Here is a 12,106-nt window from a genome sequence, read left to right on the forward strand (position 1 = left end):
TATTGTACTTCATAAATAATAATATTATTCTAAGCTTACATGTATACAATTACATGAACGCAAATACATAATATATGTAATTATAATATATATTAAATACATATACAATGCATATAAAATAATAAACAGTATAATTCTAAAAGTTCCGAAAGTTCCAAATTGTTGTTCTTAAATTTAATAGCATTCAATAGATGTCGCGAATATCGTACAATTTTAATTTTAATTATAATTTTCATTTCCATTTCAATTTTAATTTCATATTTGCCTTGTTAATAAAGCTTTTTCGTTTTGAGTACCAATACATATCTATTGCTAATTTAATAAGATTTATTTCCTTTAAATTCGCTCCTACATGTAATTTCTACATCTAATTTCGGGCTGCGGACGGTTTACTTTTACACATCTTAAAGACGTCTTGATTTGTAAGATAAAACGTTTCCAGACCGTACGTCGGCTGTTCATAGGGACATCTTAAAGGCGTCCCGAATGTCCTACACCAGACGTCTTTAAGACGTCTTAAAGACGACTTTGTGTTATCTGGAACTGTATTATAAGTATACCATGAGGTTCATATATAAAAGTTAAAAGAACAATTTCTTTTTGTTTAGACTTTGTGTAGTAAATTAGTCGATGTTCTATCTAAAACAAATGCAAATTATTAGATTCAATTTTTAGAAGGTCATTCCTTTTTGTAGGGTGTCCGAATATTTTATTGAATTACTATACACACACATAGAGAGAAATATAACTACAAAAATCATTTTGCTCAACAAGAATCGCGTTTTAGACCGCTGTGGCATCGTGCGAATATGAATGCATTTAACGTCACATTTGAATGAAAAAGTGAAGTATACAGGCCGAGTATCCCAGCGGAAGGAGCCCAGGGGATTATCCTGTTTTGACATGTACACAGTTGGCGGTGGAGCGTTTTTCAATCAGGAAAACCGAGCATCTGCCACGGTAGGCTCTGTTTTGCTCTTGCCTGGTTCCGCTCGGAACATCGAGATCCTCGTAACTCACGGTGGACAGTTTCCGAAAGGGTTTCTGCGGGTATCGAGGAAGAAGGAGAAAAGGGTCGAGGAAGGGTGGTCGCGTGCCCGCATCATCTGCGCCATGCAAAAATCATTGGAAAACTCGAAAAACGCTGAGCCAGCCTCGCAGCTGCCCCATTCCATTGCCTTGACGTCTTATTCAAATAATCTCGCTGGAACCTTCCTGTAGGTGGTTTCAATTGGCTCGGAAAGGGTTGAACGCTTCGAATGGCAGTATTATCGAAAATTACGCGTGATTCGTATTCGAGGAAAGAGTCGTAGGTGTGGAAGCGACTTCACCTATGTCTCCGAGCATCTGTCGCGATTGTCGCCTCTATATTTTCTCTTTTTTCGAAGCCACGATTATGCGCACTGCAATTTTCCCCTTTTTAACCGAGAATGTTATTTCAAGAGCAGCACGAGCTACTTAAACGGTCGGGAACATTGCTGTAGCGCGAAACCAGTTGCAAATTTTTCTTGTAACTTCTGCTCAAACTTATGCTTCTCTTTCGTCCTTGCAAATGCCTTTCTTGCTTGCGGTTTCTTTCGAATTGGTAAGAATCTTATATTAGAGGAGCCAATTATTGTGCCCTGTTGGCAGTCTCCAGGAGTTTTCGCGCTATCAAAAATAACTTCAGCAATTTAATTGACACTTCTTGAGGATTTAAACGTTTCTTTTATCTCATCGCAACCAATTCAAGAAACATAGTTTCGAGGAGAACGCGTTTAAAGTTTTTTATACTATGCCGATAAAAATAATATTTACAGCTAATCTGGCAGCCCACGACCATAGAGAGAATCTTCCTCTTTTTAAAAGAAGAAGTCCACGGATCAGGATGTGTTTTGATCCCTTTTTATGCCCTATGCACTAGGTCGTATCCTGTTGCTAACGGTCCGGTCGGACCGCACAAACAGCTACGTATAATTTCGTCGACCAGGAGAACAAGATTTGTTATTTCACTGAACGCCGATAAAATGTAATAAAAAAAATGTATGTATCTCGAAATATCAAAGAATGTGTTTGAAAAGGAACGAAAAGTAATATCAATGTTAGACGTTGCAAAAGAACTTGCCGAAAATCATCTTTAATTGAACGGTTTACTCGAGGCTCCTCCCCTTAAGAGATCGAAAGTCGAATTTTCTCTGAAAAAATGAGTTTGTATATTTGTCGATTTGCAGACTGGTCGGTTGCGTCATACGTCCAAGCACAGTCTGCACGTTAGAACACACATGCAGGGTGCATATAAGTAGTACAATGGACACGAAGTATGTACATACTGTGAAAGGTGAAGAAGGAAAATTGGAGGGGATGGTTGGCGCGTGGCTCAATCCTCTCCCCCACTCGGTCGTGCCTCCGACGATCTGAAACTCGCGCGACCGTCTAGAGAGAGAAGCAGATGCTTACTTCTTTCGGGTCTGGCTCTTACCAAGGCGGCATTAAAGGTATGAGAGGAGCCGACACCAGTGAGAAGGCTGTAAGAGGCAAGCACCTGCCGTAGGCGCACGGTGTCGGGTCACTCGGCTCCTCGAACTCGAATATAGCGTTCATAGCACCTAACTTGACTGCTCGCCTGCCTCCTTGGATGCCTCGACCGGACTGACTGCCCCTATGCCCACATCTACCCACCTCGAAAAATCATCGAACAGAGAAAGAGAGAACTCACGCGTGCCTGTCGCATAAAATACTTACTTGCGCCATTAACTAGCTGGTGTTCCTCCCTCTATCCCCCGTTCGCCGATTCTTCTTTAACCCGTAACGACCGAAAGAGAATTCGCGGACGTCGAAACTCGTCCGAGAGATCCCCTCTAGATTACGGTGTTGTAGACATTTTTCTCGTGTCCAGTTGTTTTACCTGCTCGAGGAACACGCGAGTGAATTATCCTTTGAATAGGAACCAGGACAATCTGCTTAGCCCTGGGTTTTACAGCGCCGGTAAAACCCAGGTAAGCGCTGACCCGATGCAACCGCGAGGTAATACAGCCTTCATCGACAAACGGACTTCCTACAGTTTGGTGATTCGACGAAAACAATTGTATGCTTCGCTGACGTTGGAGATTCATTCGGTCTTCATAGTCTTGAAGGGTTCACTTTCGTCTAACACCTTGATTGTCGTGCCAACAAGCTCCAAAATTTCACAAAATTAAAGCGTTCTATATGATGGAATTAAAATGAAGAAGTTAAATTATAAGAAAGAAACTAAGTTTTCAACCGGCCTTGCGGTTTTCCAGGGGGACCAAGAGTGTGTAGGAACTTTAATCTATGTTAAAACAAGCCATCTATTTAGTGTATTAGACTTTTAGTGTTAGAGTTAACATAGAGGAGATATCTGTAAGTGTAAATCCTAAGCCTTGAAGGCGAACATTATAATAAGTAATAATGATAATAATAGATGATCGTTAAAATTAATTTTCATATCGGAACATATAATTCTGGCATCCACATATGAGTGACGCCGCAGTCAAAGTGTTAACACATTGAGTAAATTAATTAGGTTCATCTATCGAGAATGTAAAGTGTGGATAAATCGCGGAATTTACTACCTAACAGAAGGGGTCGAAAACGTATATTGCTGCAAGGAATAGTAAACACGTGTGCAAAAATTCACTACAAAACAGTGTACTGATTACCTTGTGTTGAAAGATCAAATAAAAAGAATCAGATGAAAATGAAGGTTGGCAATAAAGCAAGGTTGGTCAACCTATTCCTTAATTCTGCGTACAAATAACGTTAACGTCTAAATATTCTACTTTATTTAGGTGTTAATTACATTATAATATCAATTCCTTTGAGTTTATACAGTTCCAAATAATAAAATTACAGCGAACAATAAGCGTCAACAATGTTCGTCGATGTTACACTTACAAAACAAGAAACTCCAAACTTTGTAGATCAAAGTACCTCCTTATCGTTAATCAATGTAACTCTTGACCGGTTAGCTGTTTCCAACGAGTATACTCATCATAACACAAAATATCGTCATTTCCTGGTGACGAGTATACTCGTCGAACACAGCTAACTGTTTAAGAAGGATATTTTACAAAACTGTTGTACTTGTTGTAATTGTTGTACTTGTACATGAAGAAAATCAAACATATTGCAGCAATTTGCACAGTTTTCGAAAAGATTGCAAATCTAACTGGTTAATAAGATCCAATTCGTTCTTATATCGTACTAGAGCACGTGTCGCATGCTAGTACAAAGATATCTGCGATACCTATCAGCTCATTTGCTCAACGAGACGATACCGCGTGGATCATGCGAATCACGTGGATTAAGGGACAACGATCCCTGGGTGGATGGAAAAAGTCGAAGGATACAAGCTGCGTTTATAGCCTCGAAAGAGGAAGAAGAAGGGGAGGAGGAAGAGAAGAGAAGAGAGAATCGAAGCAGGTTGCCAGGCCAGCGCTGGTGTAGGCCAGTGGGTACGAGTTGTATATAGCTATGGCATACCGCTCAGCGGACCCGCATCATCAAAATGAAGAAATAGTATGAGGGGTAGACAGAAGGGCGGGGGGAAGGGAGTATGACGCTGTAGGGACCCGGCTACGTTATCGACAGTACTAACCTAGTGAATGCGACACCCAATAACTGCTGGAGCCTGCACAGTGTTGTTCAAGTGTCCGGTAGAATTTTTATCGAGGACCGGTCCAGCGGCGTCTAGCGCTAGTCTGCTAGCCGCGCGGATTTCCCCTTTCTTATAGCATTAGCGCGCCATAGAGTGGGGGCCAGACAAGAAATAGTCCTTGCGAAGGACACGCGAGATTTCTACTTTCATTCAGTGCGCCGCGGATTCTAGGGTAACTGTAGTAAGCGTGACTCTATCGAGACTGGGATCCTGATCTGCTCCAGTTACACAGATTTCATGGGATATTTTAACCCTTTGAACTTGAAAGCTCCGCGTCGAGGGACGAAACGAGACTAATGGTGAACATGGTACTTTAAACATTAGACATTTTTGCGTTTGCGAAGTCTCCGTCGATCTTATGCTAAAGTTTATGCATTTACGATAAGTGTTATAATCGACAAATATTGTTACATTTCCTTCAATTTATTAACCCTAGAACGCGTAACAGTTTGAGGTCTGCTTAAGAGACGGTCATTTTGTATTCGTACAAGAAAACGTGCTGTAAATATTATTATTTCTGTTCGAGGTGTATTTATTTATACGATACTGTTAAATGATGCATTTAACAAAACTACATGTTTAAAATTCTGTGGACATTTTTTCCCCCTCCTTTAAGCATGCAAGGTTCAAGAAGAGACAAATGAATGTGCATATTGCATACAAATCTACAGTCTATGTAGCATACAAATCTAGTTGTTACAATAGAATTTAGTGATCTATGTGCAGTGCTGGGTAATATTTTTATAAAAACATTTCAACTGCTATTTTCGAAAAGATTATTTCAGTCTCAATGAGAGCATAAAAGCATAAAATTAAGTATCTTATTTTGATAATCGCAGATTGCAGAGCTACTTGTAATGCAGTTAAAAAGTACTTTGCTATATTTTCGAAACTTTAGCACAGATATCTTTGGTATATTTAAAATAAGACACGACTTAAAATACTATTTTAAACAATCTTCACAGTAAGTGAAAAATTTTATTCTCAAAAGTACTATTTTATTTTTAAAAATACATGCATGATGTCAAACAATATATTTACTTACTATCTACGATTTTAAATAGTATTTTACTCAGCTCAGTGTATGTGGATCGTGTTAAATTTGTTGTGACTGTGTCTGTGTTCAAAAACCAATATATTTAATACATTTTCAATTTTGATTACATGTATTTTACACTTTTGAATTTCTTTGTGTGAGATTGAAACTTTACTGCTAATTAAAGAAGACCTATATACTTTATAAATTATTTCATGATAAAAATATGATAAATTGTAGACTCAATCGCTTTAAAAGCAATACTTAGAAATCTTAGAAAAAAGTTGTCATTGTAAACTTCTTTGGTATGTATTTAAAAACTATAAATAGTAGTGCAAGTATATCTACAAACTAAATCGAAATGATAGAATTTCTTTTGGAATTTCTTTTAGAATTTTAAAAAATTTGTTTAATTCAGTAATAATTAAATGTAAATACATCACTGTAAACAACTATTACAATTGTTTCTATACATCATATACTGCCGAACCCTAAATCGAGACTCAGAGTTACCCCCATGCCACTTTTATCAAGATTTAAAGCTCACCCTATATGCAAAGGCAGATGTTGGTAATTTCTAGTACTTCGAATTATTCGTGCACACATATAATTAGTAAATCCGTTTATCCGAAACGATTTCTTAAAAAATCTTCAATGCCATAACTGTTTAAAATTAATATTTCAAATACCGAAGCATTTATATCAATATTTTATGAACATATCTTTAAATCAACATAATTTACAAAGTATGCTGTAATTTAAAACATTACACCACTCATTACAAGTCAGGTAATATTTATTACGTGGTTTTATAATTCGAAATTGTTATAGACAAAGAAGCAGTTCTAGAACGAAAGTGCAAAATCTGCAGAAATTAATTAAAGAATATGTTTCATTTGCTGCATTTTCGAAAATTAATATTTTTAAAGCAATTAATTCGTAAATTTATATTAAATGGTACATGGCCATGAATCTAAAATGTACGTATTTATGGTATCACATTAAAATCGACACTTCCCTACATCGTCATTTAATGTACATACCTTGTTTAATTACCAATTAGGCTAGAGCCTAACTCAACAATATTTCAAACGCAACCAATCGATACGTACCTCCGTAATATAGTTTTCTTCCAATATATAATAATTGTTTGGAAACCTGTAGTACAAGATTGTGACAAAAGATTTACATACAAACAGCAAACATTAAATAACAAAGATAAAAAACAAAAATTATATTCTGTTGTCGCCATAAAATTTTAGAGCACGATATATTAAGTAACAAAAGACGGTACAGCTTCCCAATGTCAGAAATGGACTTTAATCCTTCAGACAGAACTTATCTTAAATATTTCGCAGTTGTAACGACGCAAATGGAGCAGGTCTTTCTGGTCCGTTGACGTGAAAAGCTGTTTATATGAATGTACGTTTGCAAAAAATGGTGACCTCGAATTGTAAGTGGGACCCTGAAGTTTTAGGATCTCATAGCACGGGCAAGTGGTAGCAATGTGATTTTCGTTACTATGCATTCCAACTTGTTCCAGCGCTTATCAGTTAATTCATCTCTTCTTTCACGTTCCATGAGTCACCGTACCACATTGCGACACACCAGAGAAACAAATGTTACCGAGGTGAGGGTGACGCGGATTGTTGCCCCGTTCTGATTATGTCCGACATCACCTGCCCCCTGCAGGTGGTTGGCTATCCCACGATACACGCAAGTATTTATCCTCATGGACGATCGATAGCCGACCACCGACCAGCCGCTCGACAACCCCATGAAAGATAATGTCAATACACCCCCGTAATCGCTTCTAACACCCTTTGATCGGCCACGATAGCTGCCCTACGAACGGAACTGCGAAATACTGATCTTGTTCTGGTTCGATTGTTGCAAACCACTGGATTTTCCCGCATATGGAACGACAAAACCACCGGATTTTGGTGTAGAGAATGCGGGATTGTTTTAGAGATTGCGGCGGCAGTTGGTCTTCATGTTCGGTCAGTGAACACACCTTCGTATTGCTGCGATTTTCTGACGGTCGATGCATTATGTAAAAAAAGCACCCGGAATTTCTCATTCTAAAGTACCGCGATGCATGCATTGAAATAACATCTTATATGTTAGTGAACACCATTGTGTTAAGTTGTGATGCTGAATTTGCTCGCGATCCATCATGCTGTTTATGTTAGTCGACCTCACGCGTGGTCTGCGATTTTTGCAATGGGAAAAGCTGTCGAGCAAAGAATTTGTCTTAATTTTTGCATTTTGAATGAAATTTCTGATAACAAAATATATTACATTTTTATATTAAAAAAAATAAATAAAATAAAGGGATACACAAATTTAATATGTCCTGTTCGATAAATATAAAATTGATTATTCTCGAAAGCAAACTGAAGGCACAGAAATTGATCACTCCATAGTGACCGGCTCCATTACCCTAACTGATGACGAAACATGGGTTTATGAGTGAGACATGCAAACGAGGTTTGAATATAAACTTCATTCTTAGACTTTGATAACAGAAGAATCAAATTCTGTTTCGAAATCTTCATCACGAGTCTGACTCGTTGTTATAGTGCAAGAGTTTAATTGCAATTAAGTACTTAGTTTGACGGAGATAAAAACCGATTAACTTCGTTAAGTAAAATAATGAAGTTTTCTTTTTAAAAAGTATATTGATTAACAAAAGTTTTTATGTGTTATTACATATTACTACATATTACTTTATATTATTACATATTAATACGTATTATTCTAAAAATAAAGTACGCGGAGTATGCAGATATACTTTAAGAGAATCTTGATTGATACACTGCACATTTTATGCATTTATAGCAATATTAGCAATTTAAAATAGATTGAGACAAAGTAAAAATATCAATGTATTATCTTCAATCTATTAAAGTTATTGAAGAAAGAAAAAACTTGCTATTCAGTTTATATTCATTGAAATTGATGATGACAATTTCTATTTTGCATAAAAATCCGCGGTCTATTGATCAACAGTCAACAGTATGGAGTGCAGGAATTTCTTGAAGCAAAGGAAACAAATGGATCGAACCGGCAAATTCTCCATTATCTGAAATTCTAGTATCATTTCGGCTTGTTTGATCTGCTTTTATCACTGAGAGCACAGTTATGCCAACTGCGTGTCGGAACATATTTTTTTTTCAAACCACCCTCGCTTTCCTGGCAATCACTTATGATGCGGGAGTATGCACCTGGCCACCCCCGCACGCGTCTTTACACTTTCGACCAGTTCACTCGGTTCTATGTGCGGATATACTCGGTGTCATACTCCATTTTATAAAACCCAAGATACGTCTTTCAAATTTTCCAGTGATTTGACGTGTTTTTTTGCGTTCTAGATAAATAATGATAATTAGACTGCGGATTTTTATATAGAATGAAAATTGTTTGCATTAATTGTGCGATACAGAAACTACGTAGACATTTATTTAATTTTTTAATCGTTTCAATGAGTTGAAGCTAATACGATGGTAACTTCTAATTCTTTAAATGCATTTACCTTTTTTCAATTGATCTGCTCATTTTTGCCATAAATGCATTTTATATTCTATAAAACAACTTTAATAAGAAGAAGATCATAAATAAAATCATTTAAGATGGATCTATATGTCTGTAATGTTTTTTATCACCAGATGGGTCGATTCACGAGTAAGTTCAATTCTACTTTTTATGGATTTGAATGGTACACCAATTAAAAAATTATTAACTATAACGATACAGCTAATGGTTTGTGGTATGACACTGCAATAACATTTTGATCGAGGATAGAAAACAAAAATTAGTGTTTCACTTGAGAGCGAGGATTTAACATTCGAATAGCGAGCTTTCTTGTGAAAAGTATAACTAAAAATATAACTAAATATGCTTAGAATTTATCAAAATTGGACAACATAGTTTAATAATTCCATAATTCCAAATAATAATTATTCCATAAACCTTAATAGATGGTCAACTATCAACTTAAATTCAAGTGTTTCACGGAAATTGAACGATCAACTGACATTATGCACGTGAGGTAGAGAGTGTTTTGTTCCCTTTAATAATTATAACGCTATGAACATCATAATTTAAAATTATTACTGTAAATAAAAATTTTCCATGTATGGTGTTAAAGCTTCTCAGCGAATATAATAAATATAGTGTTCAGTTTTAGCGAGATAATTCGATAGCTCGATTTAGACCACGAGGCACACGCAATATGCATTAATTGCCATACTTGTTTCTATCTTATCAACATTATATTACTGTTGAACACGATTAGTTATAATCGATTCATCGAGAACGTTCGTGATACTCGTGGTACCACGCTAGGACTAATGATAATCACAGTTGGACTAATGAACCATCTTCATACATGGAACTGTATCAAGGTTGAGCTCTTAATGATGCCGCCGTTTTCCATTATTTTTAAGATCAACGCGTTAAATGCTAAAGTGATGGGAAACAATTTTCTATTATTATTTCATAAAATATAAATTAATTCCTCTGTTTTAAAAGCTTCTGAACTTTTAATTGGTAATTACTATATGTATAGAATTTGAGGGACTAATTTATAACCACAAAAAGTTATATGGTGATACATAATATTCGTCCAACATTTCTCGCGATATATAATAAGACCATTTATCGTCTGTATTATCAAATTAACAAAATATTAATTTTTAATTGGTAATTAATGCTCTAGTCGGTTTCTGATTTTTTGGTATGAAAAAGGGCTAGTTTTATTCGTTATGCAAATGCGTTCTAAAGATTATATTCAAATGGATGCAAAAAGAGAAATGAAACAAAAGTTAAAAAATGAAAAATAATTGTTTTCGTTCTGTTTTGCTAAATTTTACAAAATATTTAGAAAGCGAATTACCTATGGTTAAAGGGTTAATATAGATTCTAATATACTGTAGATTTTAATATAAATTTTTATTATAAATTTGAACTATATTGCATTGTCGCGAATAAATTTGTGACGAACAACCAATGTAGTTTGTTTTTAAGATGGAGCTGCACGCACGTCGGCCAACACGAGAGTTGTTCATTTCCGTTTTCTCGGCGGAAGTGTCTCTGGGCATCGAGGTATCTCGTGTCCTTCCTCTTCTTTCATCTGGTTTCAGTTGAACGTCTCGAAATTTAGCGACGAAAAGGACGTGTAGTGGCCACGTGAAAATCAACAAAAAGCTCGGTCAGGAGCACAATGCACGCCCACTCGGTCATTATTTTCAATTCCATGCATTCAAGCATTGAACCGCCTCCGGAATCGCTATTCCTGCGCTCGGAATCGGCTTTTATTATAAGTATATAGCGCGTATGTGCGCAGGACATACGCTCGCAGACGCAGGATATGTATGCGTACAAAGTCTTTATTATTCGTTATTATTCGCATTGATAAATGATCGCCAACGCGTCACGGTGAACAATGCAGAAAATGGACGGCGACGTTACAATCAGCCGGATATGAGCGACGCCCGTCCACTTCTGGAAGCCCTTTTAACTTAATTCCTACGGTTTCACTGCCGTTCGCGATTTCTCTGCGGCGATGCGACGCGCCGCGCTGTGCTGTGCCGCGCCGCATTACTTTGTCACCGAACGTTTGCTCTTATCCACGCGTTGAAGTCTCCGTAGATTTACAGGATGCGCACGCGAGCTCGCGCGCGGGCTCACGCGCGGCATCGATTCTCGCCTTGAAGATTCTATTGACAAATTAGCAGATCTGGGTAAAAATATCTCCGCTAAGAAATACATATATTTGCAAATACTATTTCCCTCGACTGTATTACATATGCTTCATTTGACATAGTGATTTATTTCTATATTTGATGAAACACTTAATTGATCTTACAAATATATAATAAGTAGATTGCAGAAGTTTTTGCACGATAAATATGTTAAATATGTATGACATTTACACAATACAAATATGCACAACATGCAAAGTATTTAAGCATATACAACATCTAGTATAATGAGTAGACTGCAGATTTTTGTGCAAAATAAGAATTTTTTACGCATACTTATTACGACATACAAGAGCTAGATTTTATTTCCTTAATGATTCTTATGAGTCTAGAATAATGCAACATTCATAATTCTTGAAACGCGTTTCCTCTATTTTGAATTTGATCTACTCATTTTATCATAAATGCATAAAATCAATAGTGTAATAATGTGCAATATATTAATGTTACAGAATATTCACTATATACATACATGTGTATAAAATACTTTTCACAATTATTATGATACATTATAGTTCAGGTGATAATAAATTACGAGCATTTTTTCCAAATTTGCTGTCATTAATTGATAAAGTTTGTTTGGCAGAAATAATTTATGAGCGGACATTGGCCATTTTGCGAATAAGCGAAATATACAAAATAAAAAGC

At 36.3% G+C, this 12,106-nt stretch overlaps 1 long non-coding RNA gene across 1 annotated transcript; it reads right to left on the minus strand.

Moving 5' to 3' along the window:
- Nucleotides 1-309: 309 nt before the first annotated feature.
- Nucleotides 310-4,681, minus strand: LOC117219435 (uncharacterized). The gene is made up of 4 exons (XR_013037176.1): nucleotides 4,598-4,681; nucleotides 2,722-2,884; nucleotides 2,310-2,650; nucleotides 310-2,174 (listed from the first exon to the last, which is right to left on the minus strand). It is a non-coding gene; the product is annotated as an uncharacterized LOC117219435 (long non-coding RNA).
- Nucleotides 4,682-12,106: the final 7,425 nt, after the last annotated feature.

The sequence above is a fragment of the Megalopta genalis genome, chromosome 2 (assembly GCF_051020955.1).
Source record: "Megalopta genalis isolate 19385.01 chromosome 2, iyMegGena1_principal, whole genome shotgun sequence".
Taxonomy (NCBI): domain Eukaryota; kingdom Metazoa; phylum Arthropoda; class Insecta; order Hymenoptera; family Halictidae; genus Megalopta; species Megalopta genalis.